Below are 27,968 nucleotides of genomic sequence, written 5' to 3'. Positions count from 1 at the left end.
GAGAATGTAAAGAAATTGGAACCCTCATACATGGCTGATGGGAATGTAAAATGGTGCATTGGAAAATAGTTTGGCAGCTCTCAAAAAGTAAACCACTGAGCTTTCATATAGCTGAGTAATGATACTTCTAGGTATATACCCAGAAGAACTGAAAACATGTCCACACAAAAAGTTTTACATGAATGTTCCTAGCCCCAAAGTGGAAACAAATGTACATCAGCTGATGAATGACTAAAGAAACATGGCACGTCCATACAAGGGACTTATTCAACCATAAAAGGTAATGAAGTATCAATTTGTGCTACAACATGGTGAACCTCAAAAACATTATGCTAACTAAAAAAGCCAGACACAATAAGCTACATATTGTATGATTTCATTTGTATGATGTATCCAGAAAAGGCAAATCCATAGAGGCAGAAAGTAAATTAGTGTTGCCAAGGGTCTAGGTGGAGGTGGGAATGGGGACTAAATGCAATTAGGTACAGCATTTGTTTTCGGGGATGAAAATATTCCAGCATTAGACGATAGTGATGGTTGAACAATTTTGTTAATGTACTAAAAAATACGAACCTCATCTCAAATAAAATCTGCTTTTGAATGAACACTCTCTCCTAGATTTTCTTTTTTTTTGTTATTCAAATTCAATACAGTTTAAATGTTATGATAATACTATAGGCACACCACAAACTGCTTCCTAATTTCAATTTAGATACATATTCTTTTCTCTGATATAAACTGCTTGATATTCTAAATTATTAAAAGCAACATAGTGATATGGGTAATCTAAGGTTGGTGTAAGAAAACATGAATAATAGTATAACATCTATTATGACAAAATGATGTTCCTGTACTTTTACACTGGTAAAATTGAGGAAAAATCCATACAATTCTGGCTTATGCCTTATGTTAACAAAAAACAATAGCCATATCTGTAACTTCTAATAAAGTCATTATCCATTTTTCTACCTTTTTATCAAGATAGACAGACCTTGGCTAAAATTCTGGCAATGACGCTTGCTTAATTGTCCTGAGGCATCAATTTCTCGTTTGTATAATTGTTGCCAGAAAATCTTTCTTATTGAAATTATGTGAGGATTGCATTAGATATTATGACAGTTTTCTGAGGGGTGCCTAGCATTTAATATGCCCTATCAAATTCTAATTTGCTTGACTTCTTTCTTGTATCAGACCTCTTCATTTTCATGTTCCATTCACAGGCCCAGAAGTGAAAGTTTCTTAATCTCTTCTAACTGAACCAGAGATAGACTCTTAATCTAATGTAAACAAATTTATAGGTTTGGACAAACCAATTATCTTCTCAATAAGTAAATTCTGTCATAAACACTAGGGCCAACTTGTAGTATCCTGAATTACAAGATTATGTAAACTTGGATTTTGGGTTTCCTCATTAAGAGCCTGTGAGGGAAGCCAGCTGATAATGTAAGGAGGTTCAAACGTAGCGGTATGAGAGGTATTGTGTTATTCCCAACATACAAAGCTAGCACCCTTGTTCTCTGATATTTCTGAACTCAGATTCAATTCTAACTATGTCCTTAGAACTTGCTATATTATTTTGTATGTCCCTATTAGGCATACATCTTTTTTACTCTAGCTGGCTTAAAGTGTATTCTAATCATTACAATCAAATGAATGTGTTATAAATTACTCCACTGCTTTTAAAATTCTGTTGTTTAGAGCAAATTTGTTTAGTTTTCAAGATATTAAATTGCATCATAGTTTTAAAATTAATATTGATTTTAAGTAGACTATAAGATTGGTTATTGATATCATGTAGTGTGTTTTGAAACTGACATTTTACCTTAAAAATTAGTAGATTCATCATAAATTCCTATATTGAAGATAAAAGAGAATACAAAGATTACATAAGCCATAGGAGGAAAAATTATTAAAACAAGTTTGTCCAATAGTTGAATGGGTTGTGCATGAAGTACCATGGTCCCAAATTTCACTACATATTAATATTTATAAATATATTATTTAGGATGCTTTTGATGTGAGTAAAAAGAACAACTAATTAAAAGAATAAAACTATTTATTGTGTAAGAAGACGCAAACTATTCAACTACGTCAGAAAAGATTCTGGCTCTTTCTGTTTTTTCATTCAGCTATCCTCAATGTTTTGGCAGTAGTCCCTTTCATGCATCCAAGATTCTGCTTCAAGCTTTGTGATCCAACACAGCCTTGTCCAAAGCATAAAGGGTAGTTGCTCAACCTAGACTGTTTTTATATCCTGGAATCTAGATATTCCCAAAAGTCCCCTGGCACATTTCCACTTCAGATGTGCTCTACTGTCCAAGCAGAATTATGAATACTTCCCTTTTATTCTCAAATGTGCTCCCATTCGGATGATAAATTATGACTACTTTAGTTTTGGTCACATGGGTATAACTTAAGAGCATCATATCCTATAAAAAAGCAAATGTCTGATATTTTTAGCTTCTGTCATGGAAAGTGATTCTGGCAAGGGCTAAGTTAATGGCTTTGGGGTAGGCAACCAATAATATCTGCCACATGTGAAGTACTATACAATTTCTAATTTCTGACTATTAAGTTAGACATTGTACAAATTAGATTAAACAATTCACGCTTATGGTTGTCTGTGAATGTGAAGTTAAAAAGAAGTCCCAGTGAGTCAATTTTATTATTAGGGAAAATCCAATATTGTCTTTTATATCAAAATATTGGTAAAGATAATACTAACAACTTCTCCATTTTTTGCTTATTTTTTATTTATTTTGATGATATTCTAAATATTTTGTTTGGTTTTCCTCTAGCATTAAACCCAATAACCAAGCAACTTATGCTTCAAACAGTTAAACCAACTTTTGGCCATCTGTCAGATGTAAGTAAAATTTCAAATTATAACAAATATCGCTATTCAGGGTAATTAAATGTAAGCATTTATTATGTCTTAATGTTTAGTTGCCTTGCTACTAAAAATGACTTCATATCATCCACCCTAGAAAATAATGGAATAGGATATTTGTAAAAGTTCTTACAATGATCCAACCACCTACTTATGTGTTTTGATGTTACTTATGGAAATATTTTTATAATGTGGAGATTTATAACACACTACAAAAACTTTTACAGCATATCTCAACAGAAGTATACCATGTAATCAGTCTTATAAAAATAAAAAAAAGTTTCACCTATTTTTCTTCTAGGAGTTTTATAGTTTCAGATTTTATGTTTAAGTCTTTAATCCATTTTGAGTTGAGTTTTTTATACGGTGTAAGATAAAGGTCCAATTTCATTCTTTTCCATGCCTGCTATATGGACACGTAGATGAACTTTGAGGATCTTAGGCTAAGTGAAATAAGCCAGTCACAGAAAGACAAATACTACATAATTTCACTTACATGAGGTATCTAATTTATACTCGTGGGAGCAAAACATAGAATTGTGGTTGCCAGGGCTGGGGGAAGAGGTAAATTGCTAATTAATTAGGCTAAAATTTCAGCCACACAAGATGAATATGTTCTAGAGATCACCTGTACAACATTCTGCCTGTAGATAATACTACAGTATTACATATTTAAAAATCTGTTAAATGGGTAGATCTCAAGTTAAGTCTTTTTAAGACAATAAAAGAATTTAAAAGTTTCACATTTTTCAAGAGCAGTACAAACATTTAAACAAATATTTCAAAAGCTGTAGGCCATTTTAGTTTTAGTTTGAGCATATTCTTTTCTTGTAAACAAAATATAGTTGCAATAAATACACCTTATACCAATCTCCATAAAACTTACATTTACAATGTGCTATAGAATGCATAGAGGGCCATTATAAATTAGACAATTTAAAATATTTAGTTTTTGCATGCTAGAATATTTAGTAACTTATAAAAGAAATGAAAAAAACTTGAACAAGTTTATGATATAATGAAGAATATGGAGAAAGTTTAAATCAATAACATTATAGAGATGTCTGGAGAAGGCCAGATGGCCGATGATATTTCTCTACATGAAAGGAAGGGAGAACCCAAGTCCACATGTCTGGAGTGGGTATTTGTAAAAGTGGCAGACTATGATGTGTGATATGAGAAAATGGTGGAGAAGTCAAAGGGAAAAGGAAACAGACTGGCATTTTAACCAAATAGGATTTTTGAGGACCAGAAATTCCCTAAAGGGATTTTTAAAGACTAACTTGTTTATAGTGTGGTGCTCAATGCTAGCCCTCCCCTCCATCTCCCCCACAAAACCCTTAGTGAAATCCATTTAACTCATTCTAATGATTTCAGTGTTTCCTTATGGTTGAATTTGAGCACACATTGAATACTCTTTTAAGACTAAAGTGTGGTGAGAATAGAAGTTTCCCAAAGGGGATAACATCTGGGTTATATTTTGAAAATTCATCTGGGATTTATGAATTAAGGTGCAGCTCTCAGCTGTGTTTTGGATTAAATCATCATGATGAAAGTGAGAAAAGAGTGTTTCTTCACTATGGCTGACAAATGACACAGACCATGATGGTAATTGGCATATGACTGAATAGAAGATGGACATTATGAGATGAACATTGTGCACAGTTTAATAGTGAAAGATTCAAATAAAGTGCTAAATACACGAACCATTCTGTGTATTTGAGTGAGAGAATTAAGAAACATCATTCTGAAGTTTTAGGCTAGTAATGGATATATAATTGAGCCATGCCAGTTAACCAAATCTTAAGGTATTAAAGCATTTACAAGATTGTTATAAGATGTCCATGGCAGATGTCACCCGTAGAGGTGGAATTCCCTAGAGAAAGTACATTATTGGTGATTTGGTCATCAATCAAGTATTATAATGATTTGTTTACGTCAAAAACAGCCAGAAAATAGAGAAATGTATTGGGAATGTAATGCCAGTTACATGAGAAAAATATTTTGATTTGTGCCTAGAATATGCCACTGAAACTCTCAGGAGGAGCAGGTATAAAGTAGACAAATGAAAGAGTTTACAAAATCATTTGTAAGACCAGTGCTAGGACTTATATAAGGTGGACATGTCTCTGTTTTGGTGGCATTATATGATAAAGTGGAAAGTAGCTGGGATTAAGATGACAGGATTCTGATCATAAGTCAAAAAGGCAAGTAATAAAATACTTTTACACATATTTTAAAGACTCAAGAGACTTTGTAATAAGCCTTCTGAAATATGATGTGGAGAAAACACTGGAACTACCCAGAAATAGTTACTTTAAGAGCAATTTATAAATTAGCTTTCCTGGAAAGATCTTGAAGTTATTAAAAAAACAAACTTTTCCCTGTATAACTGTCTCTTAGTAAAGCTGTTTCAGAAGGAAGAAGACTAAAGGTATGAATGCCTGCCCTCAGTAGATAAAAAGAAATAGCAGACTTGAAACTTCAATTGTCAGTTCAAATTGACCCATCTGCAGATTACTAACATGTGGCTCAGCTGCCTGAGGTCATATGTGTTGGAGAACAGGAAGAAATTGGCTTCTGGAACTTGCCCTTAGACTCAAAAGAAGAAAATTTTTTCACAGCTAAGTCATCAGACTGGGATAGGAAACACTACCCCAAAAGAGGATGCTGAGAAGGCTCTGTTATCTCTTGGTTGGGAGAGGAATTTAAGCAAATAATCAATGGAGCCCTGGAAATAGCAAGTAAATCCTGGTGTTGTCTTCTCGTTGAGAAAATTTTTTTTTTTTTGGTGGGGGGGATGCAAATATTTTTCTGTAAGAAATATATAAATGAGAAAGAAAGAATGTTTGTTATTCATCAGGGTTAGTGGATATAGGAAGTGCTGGGAAGGGTTGGTGAACTGGCTGGAAAGGCCAGCCCTGTGAGCAGAGATGTAGACCATGCATCCTGGGGATCTGAGCATAAAGGGGAATGTGATGTGTCAGAGGAAAAGATAGCAGAAAAAGCAAAGTGTGGCAAGGAGAAAATCCTAGGTTGGAAGTGTGGCCAAAGAGAGACTTAGAAGAAAATACACTTTATAAATAAACTAAGTTGTTTACAGTGGCAGGTTTAAAGTAAAAGTTCTGTTTTCCCTCAAATATCTTCAACTGCTCACTAATGATTTTGATTTTTTTTAACACTCAGTTGCAAACTCCAACTTCCAGTTTAGTGGGAGCAAGAACAGATGCTGCCTACAAAGCCAACCACGTGTTAAACCATGTAGCACAGAAAAAAAAAGCACACTTTATTTTCCAAATGTGCTAATAATCATACAAGTGTTCATTTTTAATTCTGTGTATGTCACTATGTGGTTTTGTGATGATTCTAAAGCTGCTTCACATTTTGCCTCCTTCAGGGGCATCTATTCTGGTGCTTTTCACAAGCTAGAATTCTTTTGTTAACTAATTCTGGCAGAATCAAAACTATATGAGCAGAATACATATCTGAGTAAAACACCTGTATTCTCTATGTATTTTTTTCATGCTGATCAGCATTTTTCCGCAGTCACAGAACTATTTTGACTAGTTTGTAAAAATGAGGCGTTTCAGACGCAGCTCAGTAGTGTCTGTATAATTACTGGAAGTTTCAACAAAGCCAAATTCTCATGCATGGTGCCACAAAGAGCCGCCTTCAATATTCATCTTGGACCTTCCTCCCCACTCATCTACTCAAACTGTGTTTAATTCTCCTGTGTTTACTTCTAAAAACCTCTCTTGTTTTAATTTTCACAATTAACATGAAGTTGGCTTTTGAGAATGGTATGAATTTAAGATCAAGTTTTTTGTTTTTGTTTTTTGCATATGGATATCCAATTATGCCAGTTCCATGTAATGGAAAGACCATCCTTTATCCACTGAACTGCATTGCCACCATTGATATGAATCAGGTGACTATATATGCATGAGTCTATTCATGTAGTCTCTATTTTTTAATATAGCATATTGTTTATTCCCAAACTAGTGCTACAATGGCTTAATTTTTAAGAATTATACATAAATTTTGGGCTTTTTGCAGATTAAATCCTTCTACCCTGTTCTTCTTCATGATTGCCTTATCAATTCTCTTCCTCTTTGAATTTCCATTTAAATTTTATAATAAAATTGACTTATCGATATACAAAAAATAACCTGCTTGGATTTTGAGGTTTCCTAGTTGTCTTTGTTTTTCAGTAATCCTATTTTGTTTTGCCTACCTCTGGTTTTCATTTTATTTCTTTTTATTCTGTTTCAGTGTTAGAGCTTTTTCAATCTACAGGTTCACATCTTTCATTAGATTTGGAAAATTCAGCTAGGATTATTTCAAATAATGATTTTGCCTCATTCTTTTTTCTCTCCATCTCAGACTCCATTTAAATATATGTGAGAAATTTTCACTCTATGTGTCTTTTTCCTACATTTTTACTTATTTATATTTCTTTTTATCTCTGCTTCAGTGTGCATACTTTCAATTGTTCTTCTTTCCAGTACACCAATTCTGTCTTCTACTCTTTAATGTGCTGTTAAATTTGTTGACATCTTAATTTCCAATTATATAGATTCCAATTATCAGATGATATCTACAATTTTTCATCCTTTTAATTCATCTTTTTCCACTATTTTCTTGAACATATTTGTCAAAGTGATTTTCTTTTACTATGTTAAGATCACTTCACATAGATTTACCCTCTAAACAAATTTCTAAGTGCCTATATGGTACTGTTAACTATAGACACAATGTCATACAGTAGATCTCTAGAACTTATTTATCTGTATAACTGAAACTTAACACCTATTGAACAGCAACTCCACATTCTACTCTCTATTCTATGAGTTTGACTGTTTTACATACTTCATATAAGTGGAATCATGTGTATTTTTCCTTCTGTAACTGGCTTATTTCACTTAACATAATTTCCTCCAGTTCATCCATGTTGCTGCATATGGCAGAATTGTCTTCTTTTTTAAGCTAGAATACCATATTTCTTTACCTAAATGTTGATGGACATTTAGGTTATGTCCATAGCTTAACTATTGTGAATAATGCTTCAGTAACATGGGACTGAAGATATTACTTTGATCTCCTGATTTTAATTATTTTGACTGTATGCCCATAAATGGCATTGCTGGATCATATGGTAGTTCTATTTTAATTATTGAGGAACCTCCATACTGATTTCCATAGTGGCTGTACCAATTTACATTCCTACCAACAGTGTACAAGAGTTCTAATTTCTCCACACGTTCACCAACAGCTAGCCTTTGTTTTTTGTTAATAGCCATCTTAACAGGTGTGAAGTGAAATCTCAGTGTGGTTTTAATTTGCATTTCCTTGATGGTTAATGATGTTCAGCACCTTTTCATGTACCTATTGGCCATATGTATGTTTTCTTTGGAAATATGTCTAAGTTGTTTTCCATTTTTTGTTTTGTTTTTTAAACCAGAACGTTTATTTAGTGACTAATTATTCCATTCCTTAAAATGAACTGGATGCTGCAATAGCAGGCCTCTCAGATCTGGTTATCGTTTCTTCAGGGACCTCATGCCTGAATCTGTGGTAGACCGTACAAATGTCATTTTGTCATTTAGTCTTGGTACTGGAGTTATACTATTTGCCACAGGTTCACTTCTTAAGGTGGTCGAATCACAGTGACATCACATTATATATACCTTATTCTGATACTTTCCATTCCATTTGTCATCTTAATTCTGTGGCCTAGTCCAAAAAACGATTATTTTACCTTTAAAGGAACTAAAAGTCTCTTCATTATAAGCATGGGCATTTATCTGGATATATAATCATTAGATTTCTATCACTGTTGTCTTCAGAAACAAATAATAGTAATGCAACAAATTTTAAACAATATGTTAACAATTTTTCTTTTTGAAAAATTATGAATTTAATCATATATAAGATGAGATCTGTAATTTAGAATATTCAAATTTCACTTACTCTGAATGTAAGTTGCTCTTGATAGACTGGGTAGAAAATGTTTGTCTTATTAACTAAGAATTTACGTATATGTGTGTGTGGGGGGGGCATACTAACAACAAAATAGTTCAGTAAGATTGTGATTTATGTTTGCCCATTTTTTTTGTTTTTTCTCGGTATGCGGGCCTCTCACTGTTGTGGCTTCTCCCGTTGTGGAGCACAGGCTCCGGACGCGCAGGCTCAGCGGTCATGGCTCACGGGCCCAGCCACTCCGCGGCATGTGAGATCTTCCCGGACCGGAGCATGAACCCGTGTCCCCTGCATTGGCAGGCGGACTCTCAACCACTGCGCCACCAGGGAAGCCCTGCCCATTTTTAAATCAGTTTATTTAGGGATTTTTTTTTTTTTTTTGCTATTGAATTAGGAATGAGTTCCTCCTAATATATTTTGGATATTAACCCCATATCAGATATATGGCTAGCCAATATTTTCTCCCATTCTGTAGGTCATCTTATCTTTTCACTTTGTTGATTTTTTTCCTTTGTTGCAAAGAAGTTTTTTAGTTTCAGGTAGTCTCACTTGTCTGTTTTTGCTTTTATTGTTTGTGCTTTTGGTGTCATTTCCAAGAAATCATTGCCCAGGCCAATGCCACATAACTTTTCTCCTATATTTTCTTCTGGAGTTTTAAAGTTTCAAGTCTTACATTTATATATTTTGAATTGAATTTTTTTAATTTATGGTGTAAGATAAGGGTTCAATTTCAATCTTTTGCATGTGTATATTCAGTTTTCCCAATACCAATTGTTGAAGAGATGATGTTTTCCTTATTGTACATTCCTGGCATCTCATTGAAACTCAGTTGACCATATATGTGTGGATTATTTCTGAGATCTCTATTTTCTTCCATTGGTCTGTATGTCTGCTTTTAGACTAGTGCCATACTGTTTTAATTACTGTAGATTTGTAATTTGAAATGAGGAAGTGTGATGACTCCAGCTTTGTTCTTCTTTCTCAAGATTGCTTTAGCTATTTGGGGACTTTGTGGTTCCATATGAATTTTAGGATTGTTTTTCCTATTTCTGTAAAAAATACCATTGGGGTTTTGATATGGATTACATTGAGTCTGTAGATTACTTATGGATATTTTAACAACATTAATTTTTCCAATCCATGAACACAGGATGTCTATCCATTTATTAGTGACTTATTTAATTTCTTTTATCAATGTTTTGTAGTTTTCAGTGAAGCCTTTTACCACCTTGGTTAAGTTTATTCCTAAGTATTTTATTATTTTTGATGCTATGATAAATGGGATTATTTTCTTAATTTCCAATTTAGGTAGCTTGTTGTTAGTGTATAGAAATACAACTGATGTTGATTTTGTATCCTGCAACTTTAAAACCAGATAAATCACTACAAGAAAACTATAGCCCAATATCCTTTGAGAACACAGAATCAAAACTCCTCACAAAATACTAGCAAACCAAATTTAGCAGTTCATTAGAAGGATTATACATCATGATCAAGTGGGGTTAATTCCTAAACTGCAAGGATGGTTCAACATAAGCAAATTAATTAATGTGATACACCAAATGTATAGAATGACAGATAAAAATCACATGATTATATCAACATATGCAGAAAAAGCATTTGATAAAATTTATTACTCTTTCATGATAAAAACTCTCAACAAACTAAGTGTAGTAGGAATGTACCTCAACATAATAAGGGGCATGGCAAGCTCACAGCTAATCTCATACTCAATGTTGAAAAACCAAAAGCTTTTCCTCTAAGATAAGAACAAAGGCAAGAATGCCCATCACACCACTTTTATTCAGTGTAGAACTGGAAAATCCAGCCAGGATAATTAGGCAAGAAAAAGAAATAGAAAGCATCCAGATTGAAAAGGAAAATGTAAAATTATCTGTTTGTAGATGACATGAGCTCATATGTAGAAAATTCTAAAGGATCCACACAACACACACACACACACACGGAACTGTCAAAGTTAAATTGAAGGCCTGATCTCTGAACTTGACATCAGAATAATCGGTCAGTCTAGATCATGTAATTCTTTTTATTTTTTCTTGGTTATCAGTCACATTGTCTTTCTGGTTGCCATTCTTGGGAATTTTCAATTTAATGCTGGATATTTTGTACAAATATTTTTCAGACTTCAGGTGATATCTTCATTTCTTCACTGGGCGGATGGAATAAGGGTTTCAACACTTTAACCAATCAGAGAATTGAGGCTGCATCACACTTTTGGTAAAGCTCAGTCTACTATTGAATCCCTGTCGTTCTCCAGGGTTTTCAATGGAATTTGAAAACATCACGTGGGTCCTTCCCTGACAGTTCCTGAGCTTAATTTTTGTCTATTTAGGAAAGGATACTGAAAACCCAGCTTTTTCCAATGATTTTGGCTAAAGTTTTCAGGTTTTTGCCTGGCACAGATTCGAGGGTGACAATTTACCTTGTGTTTTAGGGCCCAAAAGTCTTCATTTTTGTCACTATAGACACAAGAGATCACCAAAAGCTCAGATAATTTCTCGTTACTGGGAGGCAATGACCTTCTATCCAGGTAAATTTCTCAAGCAGTACCAGTAAATGACCCCAAAGTAGTAAAATCAGCTCCACATTGAGAGTTCAACTCCAGATTATCAGATCTTTATGTCTTCAAGGGATTAGCAGATATCTGAAGCCTTTAAAAAAATAATTTTCCCCAGATTTTCTAATTGTGCTCAGCAGGAACAATGGTCAACCACAAAGTAATCCACTATACCCAGAAGCAGAAGTTCTGCATATACTTTGGTTAAAAAATATGAAACAAAGCACTTGCCCTGTGTTAATTTTATTCCCATATTTTCTTTGGCTCTACCACTTTTCTATGGTTTTCAATCTCAGGGATATGACTAATTCATAGTACCTTTTTAAGCAAGTGTTTGACAGTATTTTTTCCCAATGAACGGTTCGAATGCCTATCAACCCATAATATCTGGAGTCATTCAAATTGAGTCTCCCTTGCACCCAAGTGTTTTCCACCATAGGAATATCTTTACTTATGATAATTAACTATCCTACCTTTTAAACATTTATATTCTAAGATTATACCACGTGAGTGAAGCAGACATTCCTTTTCTCTCACTTTATTCTTTGTGGAAAGGCTAGACTTCAAGCAAGGTACTTGACCATGATTTGATAAATAAATGAAGCCCATGGAGAACAATGGAAGTCTGGTAGTTACATGAGAATAACTGACAGAATGCACAAAAAGAGTTTTAAATACAGAAGGACTAGAGAGACATTACTTCGAACTAGGTTGACTCGCACAGGCTGAAAAAAGAGCAGAAGGAACAGAGAGAATAAAGAAAAACATTTAAAATATTGTGAGTCCAATTCAATAATAGACCAAACTAATGACAAGTTTTACCCTCAGTATAGAATGTTACATTCAGTGAAACATATTAGGAATAATAAAACTAGGTATTTTTAAAATGGAAAAATATAAGAGACACTTTATAGCTGGTGAAAAGCTATTCTGGGGGCTTCCCTGGTGGCGCAGTGGTTGAGAGTCCGCCTGCCAATGCAGGGGACACGGGTTCGTGCCCTGGTCCGAGAAGATCCCACATGCCGCGGAGCGGCTGGGCCTGTGAGCCATGCGCGTCCGGAGCCTGTGCTCCACAACCGGAGAGGCCACAGCAGTGAGAGGCCCGCATACCGCAAAAAAAAAAAAAAAAAAAAAAAAAAAAAAAAACTATTCTGTTACTACTCTTGGGCTAAATCAGGTTTGTGATAGAGCAGAACAGATTTAATTTTTAAAGATAAAAATCAAAAATTTCACTCTAGAAATTTAGAAGATGTGGTAAATGGGAAATCAGAAGGAAAATTATGAAGTTCTTGTTTATTCAGTACTTCCTTACTCCTTAGGTTCACCTGTCAGTGAACATACTTTCTGAAATATTCTGAAAATCTATGTAAAAAATATATTTGTGTTGTACAAGAAAGTATTAATTAAATAGTCTCTAGAAAAGTCAGTCTTTAATGCTTGTTTCGATGTTTCCCATTTTAACCTGACTGAAAACGTATTGTGTATGTAATATTCTGCCCAGTGGTACACCACTGCAATCAGGAGCATAGCAGTGGTGAAGCAGACACACAAAGCCACAAGAATGCTTGAAGTCCCAAATCTCTGCTCCTGGCATTTCTCACTTACCTTAGTGGTTGATATTCAAAGATAGAAAAGGCAACGTGATAGCAAAATGAAGGTTTGTAGGTGTAATATTTCTTTACCCCACAATGTATGTGCTTTATGAATCTTTTCCAGCTTCTTTTCGGCATTTGACTGGGGGACCAGCTACAAAATGGGCGGAACTTTAAAAATGAAGAAAGGAATTATTTTAGTTTTTGTAATATTTCTATTTAATATACTTGGAACAAGTTTGTGATTCTCAACCTGGAATACATAATAGGATTACTTGTGGAAATTTTTGAGTAGTTATATTTACTCTCCTCTTATTCTGCAATTTCTAATTCAGAATTTTTGAAATGTATGTCAGACACCTGCATTTTTAGTTTCATAAAGGATTGCATTGCAGTTCCTTTCAAGCTTGTAGACATTTACCTGGCATTAATCCAAAAACATGTATTTTTTATACTTTGTTGTTTAGTCCTGAAATAAAAAACAAACTTCTTTAAAAAGACCATTAGGGGGCTTCCCTGGTGGCGCAGTGGTTGAGAGTCCACCTGCTGATACAGGGGACACGGGTTCGTACGCCGGTCCAGGAAGATATCACATGCCGCGGATCGGCTGGGCCCGTGAGCCATGGCCGCTGAGCCTGTGCGTCCGGAGCCTGTGCCCCGCAACGGGAGAGGCCACAACAGTGAGAGGCCCGAGTACCACACACACAAAAAAATACCATTAGGCTAATCCAGGTTGTCTCTTCAAGCATATGTGTTCCTTGTCAGCACCATTACCTTTAAAAAATATGGTGGTGTTGATCATCTTTTAGTTCCACTAACTCTTAAAATAACTGGTTTTGTACTGGACAAGAAAAAATAAAATAGTAATATTACAAAAAGCTGTCAGGAAACATAACATGGAAGTAACCCTCACTTATTCTCACTCATTTGAGAATCAGTGATTGAGGTTTTCCTAAACAATATTCAGTCTAACTCTTTGCTTAGATCTGGAAGTTTTCAAACTGTCCTTTAGAAACAAACCAACAAACAAATTTCAAACCTCTTCTACATATTATGCCACAATATATAAAGCTGGAGCAAATTATTAAATTTTTGGTTGGAAGTGGTAGTGGATCTCCTTTTATCTATGTGCCCATGTATATTCATGAGCACTCACATGGGCACACAGGACAGCTCCTAAAGTAAAGTGAAAATGTGAAACTTACTACTTTAGAAACTCTGCAGTGGATTGTTGGGTTAAGCCATGTCACATGATAGTTGTGTCCATCCAAATTTGATTGCTTTGGCTTTGCTGAATTGTGTTCTGTGTCATAGAACAGCCTAAGTTGAGAATGTTATTACTAGAAATGTCAGAGCACTTCTGACTGTACTATATTGGAAGGATGTAGGTATGGTTGTAATTTCTAATATTGCTTTTATTAAGACACATGGGAAATGTTTTTATGGTTATAGTGCCAGTAATAGGTCTTTTTCTGAATGAGTACTTTGTTTTCATTTCGAGGTTACTGTGACCCATTAAATGAATCATTGATCCTTCCTTGTGTTGACTACTAGAAAGCTTTGGGCTAAATTTGTGTCCCATCTTCAGCAGATACAGGAACAGTTGATATGCTTTCAGTGTACTCATCTCACTTCTGACATCATCCCCTTTTCCTATCCTCATTTTCCCTCTGTCCCAATTTTCTCAGTCTTGATTTATTTTATTTGCAGTGTTGAATGTATTTTTATAAGGAGTCTCTTTTAAGATATATCTTTTAACCAGAAAGGCAAATAAGTTGAGTTCAGGTTAATCTTTATCACAGAGTACCAACCACCTAATTTAAATAATTTTACATTTAATCTACATATATATAAATGATATACTTTTGCAATGATCAAAATGATATAATTTTGCAATAATATTATTTTGATTACTAGTATATTATTTTATTCATGATTCAAATAAGAATATAAAGCAATACATAAAAATGACCAAGATTATTACCAGAGAATTTTAGGGAAAGCTCTCATCTTATTTACTAGCTTGAATTAATGTATAATTAAAGAATGTATAAAGAATGTATAATATAATGTATAATTAAAGAAAAATGTACAAAGGGAATAATTATAGTAAGTCCCCTACATACAAACCTCCAAGTTGCGAACTTTAAAAGATGTGAACATGCATTCCGTCAACATCAGGCGTGAATGAAATTGTAGCTTGCCCTCCATCTCCTATTGCTGACGATCCTTCTCCTCTACAATCTCCCATCTCCTCTCTCTCCTCCAGTCAGTAACTCTTCTCGCCTGTTCAGTTGATGCCAGCCCTTGTATGCCAGCTGTTGTACTGTACTACTGTACTTTTCAAGGTAATGTACTGTAAGATTAAAAATGTTTTCTTTATTTTTTGGGGGTTTTTTTTTGTGTGTATTATTTGTGTGAAAAGTATTATAACCTTATTACAGTACAGTACTATATAGTCGATTGTATTAGTTAGGTACCTAGGCTAACTTTGTTGGGCTTACAAAAAAATCGGACTTAACGTATGTGCTCTCAGGATGGAACTATTTAGTATGTAGGAAAATTACTGTAGTAATATAATTCAGAAAAAAAAATTAATTAAGTGTATAAAACTCGATCTTTGTCTTTAGATACTTTCTGAATAGACTAAATAGGCTAGCATTTAATTTGATTAATCATTTGATATGGTCAATTTATTCTATTACATTTCCAGTCCTAGGCATTATGATTGCTGTGGATCATCAATATTAAATGATACATGATTTTTAAATTCAGTTGAAACTGAAATGTTTTCTAAAAGAAATATAGATAATAACTATAAACCCAGAGGAATATGCAAAAGATTTAGTGTGACTACCATATTTAATATCTTACCAAATCAATTATGAAAATAAATTTTAGGAAATAAAAAGCAAATGTTATGTTGCAATATGAAAATTACTCTGCTTCTCATTAGAACAAATGTTATGGTCTCTTAAAATTACTCTTGATTTAATATGTTTTTCTTTTCATGCACAATTATTGTGAGAAATCCTTCTGTTTGTAATCGCAGTTTTCCAGAAGAAATAAAACCATAAAGCAAATTTCTAGAACTTGGCAATAATTTCTCTCTTTGAAAATGGGTTTTCAAATTTTCTAAACATTTTTCTTATTGGAACAACTATTTTTTCTTGCATAAATAATTTAAAACTAATAAAGAGCATTCAAGGTTCTCTATTATTTTAATGAGTTATATTTCTGAAACAAAACAGGAGAGTCATGCTATTGGATTTACGAGTCTTTCATTGTTGCCATTTACTTATGTGTATAAGATGCAATATATTTTTGCTCATGAAATACACAAAGTACGGATAACTGTTACTTGATGTATAATTAATATTGCTAGGTTTTTCCTATTGTACTGTTAAGTAAATCAAGTACAAATAATTCAATCTATATTTAACAGAGTAGTTTACCAAAGATGTACTACTCTTATGTGTTGACAACCCCCAGCGAGCTAATGACCCCAGAGTTTCTACAATTATCTTTATCTAGTAGGAAATTAGAGTCACCATGTGATCTATTTTTTCATTTCATAGACATAAATTGACAACCTAATATGCAACATGTTCTATTGTTAATCACACTGACCTAATTTGATGCTTATCATTGCTGATATGTCATAATCTTCTAAGGACTGTGCATTTATTTTCAGGACCAAAGGGTTTAGTTCTAAGGAAAGCTAAGATTTACTACTTAAGAATAGAATTCCTTATTACTATGCATTTTTCGCTATTCCTTTAAAGGTTACTGTTTTTCATATTTAGAAGGTTTACCCAAAATCTTTCATTACTTAGGTTTAACTGAAGTCTTTCATTATTTAGGTTTGTTTCAAATTAGTGTTAGATATTTAGTTATTTTTACATCTGAGGACTCATATAATTCAGGATTAAATTGCATAATGACTCTAAGTATACATATGTGACAGAGAAAAAGAGATAATAGAGTTTGAAAGATGGCATCTAATATTACATGGCAATCATTACGAATTTGAGCTATAGTTAAACACACTTGTAAGACAAAGTCCAACATGTTTTCCTCTAGAAATTGACAAGTTGATTGTAAAATTTGTATGAAAATATTCAGTACACAGAACAGCCAAAACAATTTAGAAATATATGAAAACATTTAAAATAAATGAGCACAATTTAGAAAAAGATGAATCTAATTCCAAAACATACTATAGAGCTACACTGAACACATGATATTGACATATAAGTCAATAGAACAGAGACTACAAATAGAATTAGACCCATACATACATGGTCAGTAAAGTGATCAAGGCATTTTGAAGAGGAAACATGGTCGTTTCAACTTATTGTAGTGGAATAAGTATGAAAAAAAAAAAAAACAGGCTTGTCCCTTACCCTATTTCATATACACAACTTAACTAAAGAGTGTCAAAACCACAAATTTCAGAAAAAAAAAAAAACAAAGGAAAGAACTTTTACAAATTCGAGTAGACAAAGATTTATTAGACAAGAGACAGACAGCATGAAACAAATAAAGCCTGCTTTTCTAAAATTAGATAGTGTTGGTCATTATACAACTTTGAGAATATATGAAAAACTAGTGAACTGTATAGTTTAAAAGTATAAATTTTATGGTTTGCAAATGATATCACACTAAAACTGTTATAAAAAAACATGTTTAAAAGTAAACCACATATTAAAACATATTTGCAAAATATATGTCTGATAAAGGACTTTTACCCAGAATATAAAATCATCTCTTACAAAGAGGGGAAAAAAAAGGAAGAAAAACTAATATGGCCAAAGTTTTGAATACACACTTCACAAAACAAGATATACTAATAGCAACAAGCACATTAAATCAGTCTTCAAAGTAATAAATAATAAAACTATAATGAAATATTACTACACAGGTAATACATTTAAAAGACTGACAATACTAAGAGTTCACTAGGATGTGAAGCTACTGGAACTCTCATATATTGTTGGTGGGAATGAATTATGATACAATTGCTTTGAAAAACACTTTGGCAAAATTATAGATGCTCTGAATGTTGTTACTTTCCTCCAGAAAATTAAGTTTTCTGAGAGCTGAAAGGTCATGGGGAGATTACCTTGATTTAATTAAGACTGGTCTATTTTCAGGTCCTTGGTGTTCTTGCAACAGAATCTTCTCCTTCGAGCTGTCCATTCTAACACTGTTCCCGACATGAGGGATAGGACTACTAACGTCACAATCCTTTTTTTCAAGTGACTGAGGATTACAAACAGACTTGAACATATCTAACATTGATAACTGTAATTAATAGGAAAATTAGTTTTATGGCAGTTGGGGAAACATGGAGTCACTTACATACTTATGTTTTCAGTTTTCTTGACTTTAGAGTCTGAAATTTTGAAAAAATTATCTTCTCAAACTCTACTGCAGCTGGGTGACCATATGGCCCAGTTCTAGTCAGTGAAATACTTATAGAAGTTTTCTGTAGAGGGCTTGACTTCTAAAGAAACAGACAATATCTCACTAGTAAAACATTTTTGGCCTTTCCCTTTCCTTTATTCTAGCCTGGAACACAAGTTGTAGGAAAAGAAGGTGTCGTAGCAAGGAGATAGCAAGAGGCCATTTCCTTGACTACATCTGTTAATTGGGCAGCCTACCTACAGATTTCACATATCATTGATCCAATCAACCTCTAACTTCTTCAAGCCATTGCAGTAGGACTAACATATATTCTTACCACAAACAATGAGACAAGAGAAAAGAAAAGCTTATTTTACATACAGAAATTACAGAGAAATGTAGATGGAGTGATTCTACATGAAAAGTGTACCATTTTATCAAAGCTGCTTGAAAATTGAATAGGCTTTTTTAGATGTAGATATTAGGAAATGGTGAGATGATTTATACTTTAAGTGCCACATGAAGTGTAAGGAAAATACAAAGTTGAAATGGAGAAAATATGATGCACACTTATGGTAGAGAAGTCTGAGAAGTAATTTGGTGTCATACTTTGCAAGTGGCTTGATTTTTATATAGCCAGATCTTCTCCTATGGTCTCCATGATTCCTTAAGTAGGAAGGTTTTTGGGGGTTCCTGGACCCAATTTCAAAGCACACACACATGTGTGTGTGTTTTTATGTGTGTGTGTGTGTGTGTGTGTGTGTGTGCGTGCAGAGGCTTCCCACACCAAAAAGCAATTCCCAGACACCAGCAGGATGTCCAAAAATTCAACTAAATTTAACTCAATTCTGACACAATCTACCCTGAGATAGCATCAGATTCCACCAATAAAGGTTTCAGTCCCACAAGATGGCCCTCCACTTCAGAGGCCAATTGCAAGCCCTCTGCTTCTGACTGAATGGCTATACATCAGAAGTTCCCACGACCCCCTACCTGGGTTCAGTTAATTTGTTAGAACAGCTCTTTGGGAAACCCATTTACTCACTAGATTACTGATTTATTATAAAAGATATTAAAGGATAAGAATAGCCAGATAAAAAGATACATAGGGTGAGGTCCTGAGCAAAAGAACTTCTGCCCTCATGAAGCTTGGCCCAGTACCTGGAAGGTCTGGTTTCCCAAGCTAGAAGCTCTCCAAACCCCCTCCTTTTGGGTTTTTATGGAAGTTTCATTACATAGGCACAATTGTATAACTCATTGGCCATTGGTGATTAATTCAATCTCTACCTCTTCTCCCCTCCCAGGAAATCAGAGGGTGGGATCAAAAGTTCCAATGCTCTATTCTTGGTTGGTTCCCTTGGCAACCAGCTCCTATCCTTAGGTGTTTCCAAAAGCCCTCTTCATTAACATAAGCCTGAGAGTGGTGGAAAGGCATTTATTATGACTAAGAAGACACTCATTTCACCTTTATGGCTCCACAGAATTTTCAGGAACTGAAAACAAGAGATCAAATATTTTAACAAAAGATGTTTCCATTGCTCAGGAAATTCCAAGGGTTTTGTGAGCCTGGATGAAGGAGAAGTTAGAAGCTGTGAATGAAAACAAAATAAATATTACAAACATATTTTGATCATCTGAATGACCAAATATGTACATATTTCTTATAAATAATGGTAATGCAGAAGGTATGCAGTCAATATTTCATAAAAGTTACTTATGTGGAAAACAGATTGGGAGTATGAGTATAGGAAGGACTTGATGCAAGTAACCCATCCCAGATATACTTAGTTCTGTGACTTCCATGCAAATATATTGAAATGATGTAATATAATGTAATTCCTCAGTGATGTAATTCAAATGTAATCTTTAAATCTCCATTATTAGAGTGGCCTCTGATTTTTTGGAGGGATATCAATATCTATATAAGATTACAAAGGGTAAAATCAACAAGAGTGCTCCTATTAAGAGTCTTAAAGCCTTTAGTCTGTTGAACATTTTTTTTTTTCCTTGACCTGACAGAGCTCCAGTTCATCGAACTTCTGGGCACAAAGCAAGGGACATCTGTTCAGTTGATCTTTTCGTTATTGATATGCTAATTAAAAATGACTTTTAGCTTTTAGCATTTTGTTTATTTTTCATGATACATAGGCCCTGTGGCATTTCACAATGGGTGTTGTCTTAAAATTCTCAAATACAAATAAACAAAGCAAGCTATTCATTATTGCTTCTGGACTTAACATTGTATATGATGTAACTCTAAGTGCTTTCTTTCATCTTTCTCTGGGCAGAATATTCTGGGATTTCCTCCAGAATAAAGATCAGCTCAGTGGGATGCATGCATCTGTCACATCTGGACTATCTCAGTGTAGCCTAGTCAGTGTGCACAGAGGTGAGGTGAAGGTTGCAGTTTTCATAAAGTACAGCAGCCTGCTTATATTGATATTTTGCAGCCAAAAGCACAAGCATATTACAAAACTCCCTACTTTCTAATGTAGGATTCTGATACATTATTTTTATTACTCACACTAACACCAGTCACAAAATAATCAAGATAAATTTACACCAAGCTGGAAACCAATCAGCATCTCTGTGGCATGCAGGAGAAAGACTCCCTAGACCTTCGTTTGGAATCATGGCTTTTAAACAGATATAATATATAGCTTGTGATGAGATAGTTAATCTATAAATAATAACATAACTGCAGAGCAACAACAGAAACCTGCAATGAACCTGCCTGAATATGTGCATAACCTGTTGGGATTTTCTTGTTTTCCTTTCCTATCCAGCCTGTAGCAGAGGTGTTATCCATTTCCAAAATGCTGAAGGTTAGTGGAAGGAGGAACCGAGCTTAAATAGTATATTAGACAATTGGGTATAAAAAATGAATATCAATAACATTTTGTAGACATACATAGATATAGCTGTATATGTAGATAGGTATAGTATATTCCAATAGGGTTACACTTTTACACTTCAAGGTTAAACATAATGCTTAATATTTCAGTATGGACATATTTATACTAGGCCCACTTGATAATATATATTTATAGGTAATAATATACACCAAACTGAAAAAATCATGAAAGTTAACATTATCAGAAAAAACCAAAATGATGTGTTTAACATATAATTGTTATAATTTTAACCATCAAAGTAAAGCAAATCTGAATTTGCTGATTTATTTAATTCTCATTATAACAGCAAAAGTACTTTAATAACTTGTTATAAAAGTAAAGCAAGTGATAACATATGAGATTTCATTATTCTAAATATTTTTAAATTGTTCTGAAACATGATGAAAGGATATTTTTTAAACAATTAAAGTTTAGAAAAGATGAATATTAAGCAAAACCAACACCTTATGTTTTCATAAGTGTTGTGTTAAAATGACAAAAGAAAAACTTACCTTCATAAAAATTTTAGCTGAGTCTTTAGCAAACTTCTGGAGAACACCTACATAGCACAGGGAGATCAGCTCTGTGCTCTGTGACCACCTAGAGGGGTGGGATAAGTAGGGTGGGAGGGAAACGCAAGAGGGAGGAGATATGGGGATATATGTATATGTATATGTATAGCTGATTAACTTTGTTATACAGCAGAAACTAACAACTATTTTAAAGCAATTATACTCCAATAAAGATGTTAAAAAAAAAGAAAACTTTATTCTAGAATCTAGAGAATGAGAGATTTAAAAATACATTTAAAAATTCCCTTCCTTTAGCAGATTTTGTAATCTATTTGAGAATAAATTTACATAATAATTTACTGGCATGAGTAGTGGTAAAATTTTGGACATTCTGATGTGTGGTGATTTCCTTGTTTTCCTGCCTCTGGCAGTGATATCTTCACCCAAACTGCTGGTAACTATACTAAGAGTTTTGCATATATTATTTAATTTAAACTTTGTGAAAATTTTAGGATTATTATTCTCACTTTATAGATTGGGAAACTGAGGCCATGATTGTCTTTGTGATTTTAGAGGCAATGCTTTTAACCTCTACAGAGTCATTCTCTGTATTGTTTTCAGAGCAATGTATTTAAGTAAACAATTTCTGATTGTGACAACTTCCAAGCTTTTCATTTTTCCAGTGACTGTCGTTTGCTTACAGAAACAAATCTAAATTTCCTAACATGGTATGCAAATATTGATAGATTTGTTCCTGCCCATTTCTCCTGTCCCTGATCTTTCTTCGCTTAGCAATTTAAAACCTCCCTATCTTAGCATCCTGGGCTCCTTGTAGTTTCCAGTATGCTGGCTTGTGTATCTGTGTCTTATGTTTCTTGCTCTCCTTTGAATTTCCTTTTTCCTTCAACTTGCAACATAGACTTTTCCTTTTTCTTCATAATAAACTCCAGTGTTATCTGCATTCGAAAAACTTTGCTGACCCTTGAAGTCACTGACCACCTTGCCCATTTGCTTCTATATCATTCTATGCACACATTTATTGGAATGTTTTAACTTGTGTATCTATCACGACTCTTATCAGACTGTAAGCTCTCTTACGGAGAACAGAGTTTATGTGTTTGGTTCTGTTATCTTCGTGTATGGAACATAATAGACCAACACAGTAAATGTTCATTAAATGAATAAATTAATGACTCCCTTTATTTAATAGATAAAAGAAATATGATGAGGAAGCTGATCTATCCTATATAAAATAATTACTTAGTATGTTTAAGATAGTGTTATCTTGATCTCCAATTATTTATTTATTTATTTTTTATTTTATTTTATTTTTTTTGTGGTACGCAGGCCTCTCACTGTTGTGGCCTCTCCCGTTGTGGAGCACAGGCTCCAGATGTGCAGGCTCAGCGGCCATGGCCCATGGGCCCAGCCAATCCGCGGCATGTGAGATCCTCCCGGACCGGTACACGAACCCATGTCCCCTGCATCGGCAGGCAGACTCCCAACCACTGCGCCACCAGGGAAGCCCTTGATCTCCAATTTAATTCCCTGTTTATTACAACACTGTACTACTCTTAAGATCTAACATGGGTTTTGTCTTTCTGGGTTCTCTTATGTCTCTAGTATCTAACATAGTGCCTGGCAAATAATGATTAAATGAATAGCTGACTTGAAATAATGAAATACTAGACAGAGGAAGAATAAGAATGAAGTGGGAGGAAAATTACTTCTTGAAAACAGGGATGTCTTCTCCAGTTCTTACTGTGATAAGTTGCCTGGTACATACTGGGCTTTCAATAAGTATTTAATCATATAATTGAATGAACTTGCCAGACATCTGGTTACACACGTATACTAGAAAGAACTCGTACATTACCTTTGACTACCTTTAACAATTAATGAAGAAAAGAGACAACATGTTGTCTTTGATAAGAATTTTCTACTGATTTTGCCTCCTCTAAAATATGCACTCTTGGTGCAGCAAATAAGCCCAACCAGACACTGAGCATCCCTATACACATTCTTTTAACAGCTTCTTTCCTTCTGCAGATAAATCTGATGGTACAAGTGAAAACCTTTCAAGCTACACATACTTTTGGAGAATTTTATAAACTGTTTATGAAACTTTAGTTTTCCATATAGAAAACTTAAAGAGAACTAAACTGTTTCTCTCCTAACAAATATAATTATTATTTTGTAAAAATAAAGTGTTTCATTGCTTTGTTAATAATAAGTGAGGTATTTCCAGAAGCAGAATAGGAAAAGAGAAAAGAGACTCAAGGAACAATGTACAAAGGGATAAAATATGGATGTTGAAAAAGGGGCATATTGGGTTCAAAATATTCTTCACATTCTTCCATCTGCCTAAATAAACTCCAGTCTTGTTTCACATCTTCTGTCATCTTGACGTCTTTGTCCATGAACTTTTAGGCATTACATGTGTGTATTCCATGATAGATGTTTGAGATCTAGACTGTTAAATATAAACATTATTCAATTTTAAAATCACTTTGCTTATGGATAGCTAGAATTATAAGGTCAAAGATTTAGGACATGGATAATTTGGTGTGCAAGGTTCTTGGAAAAGTTTCTTGGAAAAGATAAAATTTGAAGATAAGTCTTCAGTGATAGTACAGAATTGGAAAGGAAGCAGACGATGTTGATAATTTCAACAAATAAAAATAATGGTAAAGTAAAGAAGAAATGCAGTATATTCATCCAGTTTGAATCCTTGTATAAGGATTCAGATTGCTATAGGTTGTGTAAATTTTGTTTTTTTTAAATTATGTAGTGAGACATAATAACAGTTTCAAGCCCTCTTTTGTCATAACCAGGCATTATAAAAAACAGTAAAATACAGAGTGAATTATAACAATTTCCCTACAGGTCTAAGAATGATAATAAAACTAGATAACCTGTGATATCACAGATATTATCTGGTTTTTTTTCTGACTCATACACTTGCTTCATTTTAATGATAGAAATAAATAATATCAAAATACTTATGCAGAATATTGCTGCATTCATATTTAAAAGGAAAAATAGCATTCAGTGGAGCTTCCTTTTTCAAAAGATACTAAAATTATCCTTTTTATTGTTAATTCTCTTTGATTTTATATTGCCATAGTTGAGTAGTAATAGTAGTTACAGAGAGCATTTACTATATGCTTTACATTTAATAACGTAAATCCTCACAAGAATTCTATGAGGTAGTGCTATCAATATCTGTTTTTAAGATGAAAAAATTGAGGTACCAGGAAGTTAGATAAATTTCCCAAGGTCATCTGCCTAACCAGGCCCATGGCTGAAGTTTGAACCCAGGCTATATGGCTCCACTGTCTGGGCTCTTAACCACTCTATACACTGTATCTTGAGTAACCCATTCTAGAAATGCTATCTTTTATATTAATATTTCATGCTTTGGAAGATGTAGGTAAAACTTAATTGACCCACAAGTTTATTTAAATATGAAAAATTTCTTATTTATTTAATCTAAGTATTGGATATATACATATAATTTATGAATTCTTTTTTAAAACATTGCTTAGTGTACAATTGACAAGGTTGATTTCCTTTTAGCTTCTCTGTTTACTGCTTATATGATACCACAATTAAATATGTGTAAATGTTTTTATCTAAGACAAATAGCAAAAACAACAGTAAACAAACAGCAGCAACAACAACACAACACACACACACAAAGAAGAACAATAGACAAAAACTAGGGAACAAACAAAATAATTCTAATATGAGAACAGTCAATAAAGACTAAACTAACAAAAAAAAAGAATGAAAAATAAATCAAAAACAGAAAGCAAACAGACAACAAAAGAAAGCAAAGAAAACATAAAATGTACACATAAAAACAATAAGAAGGACTAGGCGGAAGATGGCGGAAGAGTAAGACGCAGAGATCACCTTCCTCCCCACAGATACACCAGAAATACATCTACACGTGGAACAACTCCTACAGAACACCTACTGAACGCTGGCAGAAGACCTCAGACCTCCCAAAAGGCAAGAAACTCCCCACGTACCTGGGTAGGGCAAAAGAAAAAAAGAAAAAACAGAGACAAAAGAATAGGGACGGCACCTGCACCAGTGGGAGGGAGCTGTGAAGGAGGAAAAGTTTCCACACACTAGGAAGACCCTTCGCGGGCAGAGACTGCGGGAGGCAGAGGGGGGAGCTTCGAAGCCGCGGAGGAGTGCACAGCAACGGGTGCGGAGGGCAAAGCGGGGAGATTCCCGCACAGAGGATCGGTGCCGACCGGCACTCGCCAGCCTGAGAGGCTTGTCTGCTCACCCGCCGCGGCGGGCGGGGCTGCGAGCTGAGGCGCTGAGGCTCTGAGGCTCTGGTTTCGGTTTCGAACGGAGCGCAGGGAGAGGACTGGGGTTGGCGGCTTGAACATAGCCTGAAGGGGTTAGTGCAACACAGCTAGCCGGGAGGGAGTCCGGGGAAAAGTCTGCACCAGCCGAAGAGGCAGGAGACTTTTCCTTCCCTTTTTGTTTCCTGGGGCGTGAGGAGAGGGGTTTAAGAATGCTGCTTAAAGGAACTCCAGAGACGGGCGCGAGCCGCGGCTGAAAGCGCGGACCCCAGAGACGGGCGCAAACCGCGGCTAAAAGCGCGGACCCCAGAGGCGGGCGGGAGACGTTAAGGCTGCTGCTGCCGCCACCAAGGGGCCTGTGTGCGAGCGCAGGTCACTCTCCACACCCCTCTTCCGCGGAGCCTGTGCAGCCCGCCACTGCCAGGCTCCTGGGATCCAGGGACAACTTCCCCGGGAGAACGCACAGCGCGCCTCCGGCTGGTGCAATGTCACGCCGGCCTATGCCACCGCAGGCCCGCCCCGCACTCCGTGCCCCTCCCTCCCCGCTGGCCTGAGTGCGCCAGAGCCCCCGAATCAGCGGCTCTTTTAATCCCATCCTGTCTGAGCAAACAACAGACGCCCTCCAGCGACCTACACGCAGTGGCAGGGCCAAATCCAAAGCTGAGCCCAGGGAGCTGTGAGAACAAAGAAGAGAAAGGGAAATCTCTCCCAGCAGCCTCAGAAGCAGCGGATTAAAGCTCCACAATCAACTTGATATACCCTGCATCTGTGGAATACCTGAATAGACAACCAATCATCCCAAATTAAGGAAGTGGACTTTAGGAGCAAGATCTATGATTTTTTCCCTTTTCCTCTTTTTGTGAATGTGTATGTGTATGCTTCTGTGTGAGATCTTGTCTGTATAGTCTTGCTTCCAACATTTGTCCTAGGGTTCTATCCGTCCATGGTTTTTTTTTTTTAATTTTTTTTCTTAATAATTAATTTTAATAACGTTATTATACTTTACCTTCTTTCTTTCTTTCTTTCTTTCTTTCTTTCTTTCTTTCTTTCTTTCTTTCTTTCTTTCTTTCTTTCCTTCCTTCCCTCCTTTAGACAACGAATCATCCCAAATTGAGGAGGTGGTCTCTGACAGCAAGATTTATGATTTTTCCCCATTTACCTCTTTTAGTGAGGGTGTATGTGTATGCTTCTGTGTAAGATTTTGTCTGTATAGCTTTGCTTCCAACATTTGTCCTAAGGTTCTATCCGTCCCTTTTTTTTTTTCTTTTTCCTTTTTTTCTAAATAAGAATTTTTTAATTCAATAACTTTATTATACTTTATTTTATTTTTACTGTATCTTCTTTCTTTCTGTATTTTTTCCTTCTTTCCCTCCTTCCTGCCTTCCTCCCTTCCTCCCTCCTTTCTTTCCTTCTTGCCTTTTCCTTCTTTGCTTCTTTCTTTCTTTCTTCCTTCCTTCCTACCCTCCTTTCCTTCTTTCTTTCCTCATACTTCTACTAATTCCCTCTACTTTTTCTCCCTTTTATCCTGAGCCGTGTGGATGAAAAGCTCTTGGTGCTCCAGCCAGGAGGCAGGGCTCTGCCTCTGAGGTAGGAGAGCCAACTTCAGGACACTGGTCAACAAGAGACCTCCCAGCTCCACATAATATCAAACGGCGAAAATCTCCCAGAGACCTCCATCTTAACACCAGCACCCAGCTTCACTCAACGACCAGCAAGCCACAGTGCTGGACAACCTATGCCAAACAACTAGCAAAACAGGAACACAACCCCACCCATTAGCAGAGAGGCT

At 35.1% G+C, this 27,968-nt stretch overlaps 1 long non-coding RNA gene across 1 annotated transcript; it reads left to right on the top strand.

Annotated features, from left to right (window-relative positions):
- The first annotated feature begins 5,535 nt into the window (after nt 1-5,535).
- Nucleotides 5,536-15,360, top strand: LOC137210363 (uncharacterized). Its single transcript, XR_010936475.1, has 3 exons — nt 5,536-5,634; nt 6,754-6,818; nt 15,309-15,360. It is a non-coding gene; the product is annotated as an uncharacterized lncRNA (long non-coding RNA).
- Nucleotides 15,361-27,968: the final 12,608 nt, after the last annotated feature.

The sequence above is a fragment of the Pseudorca crassidens genome, chromosome 17 (genome assembly GCF_039906515.1).
Source record: "Pseudorca crassidens isolate mPseCra1 chromosome 17, mPseCra1.hap1, whole genome shotgun sequence".
Taxonomy (NCBI): Eukaryota; Metazoa; Chordata; class Mammalia; order Artiodactyla; family Delphinidae; genus Pseudorca; species Pseudorca crassidens.
This window is presented reverse-complemented; position numbering and strand designations above follow the sequence as displayed.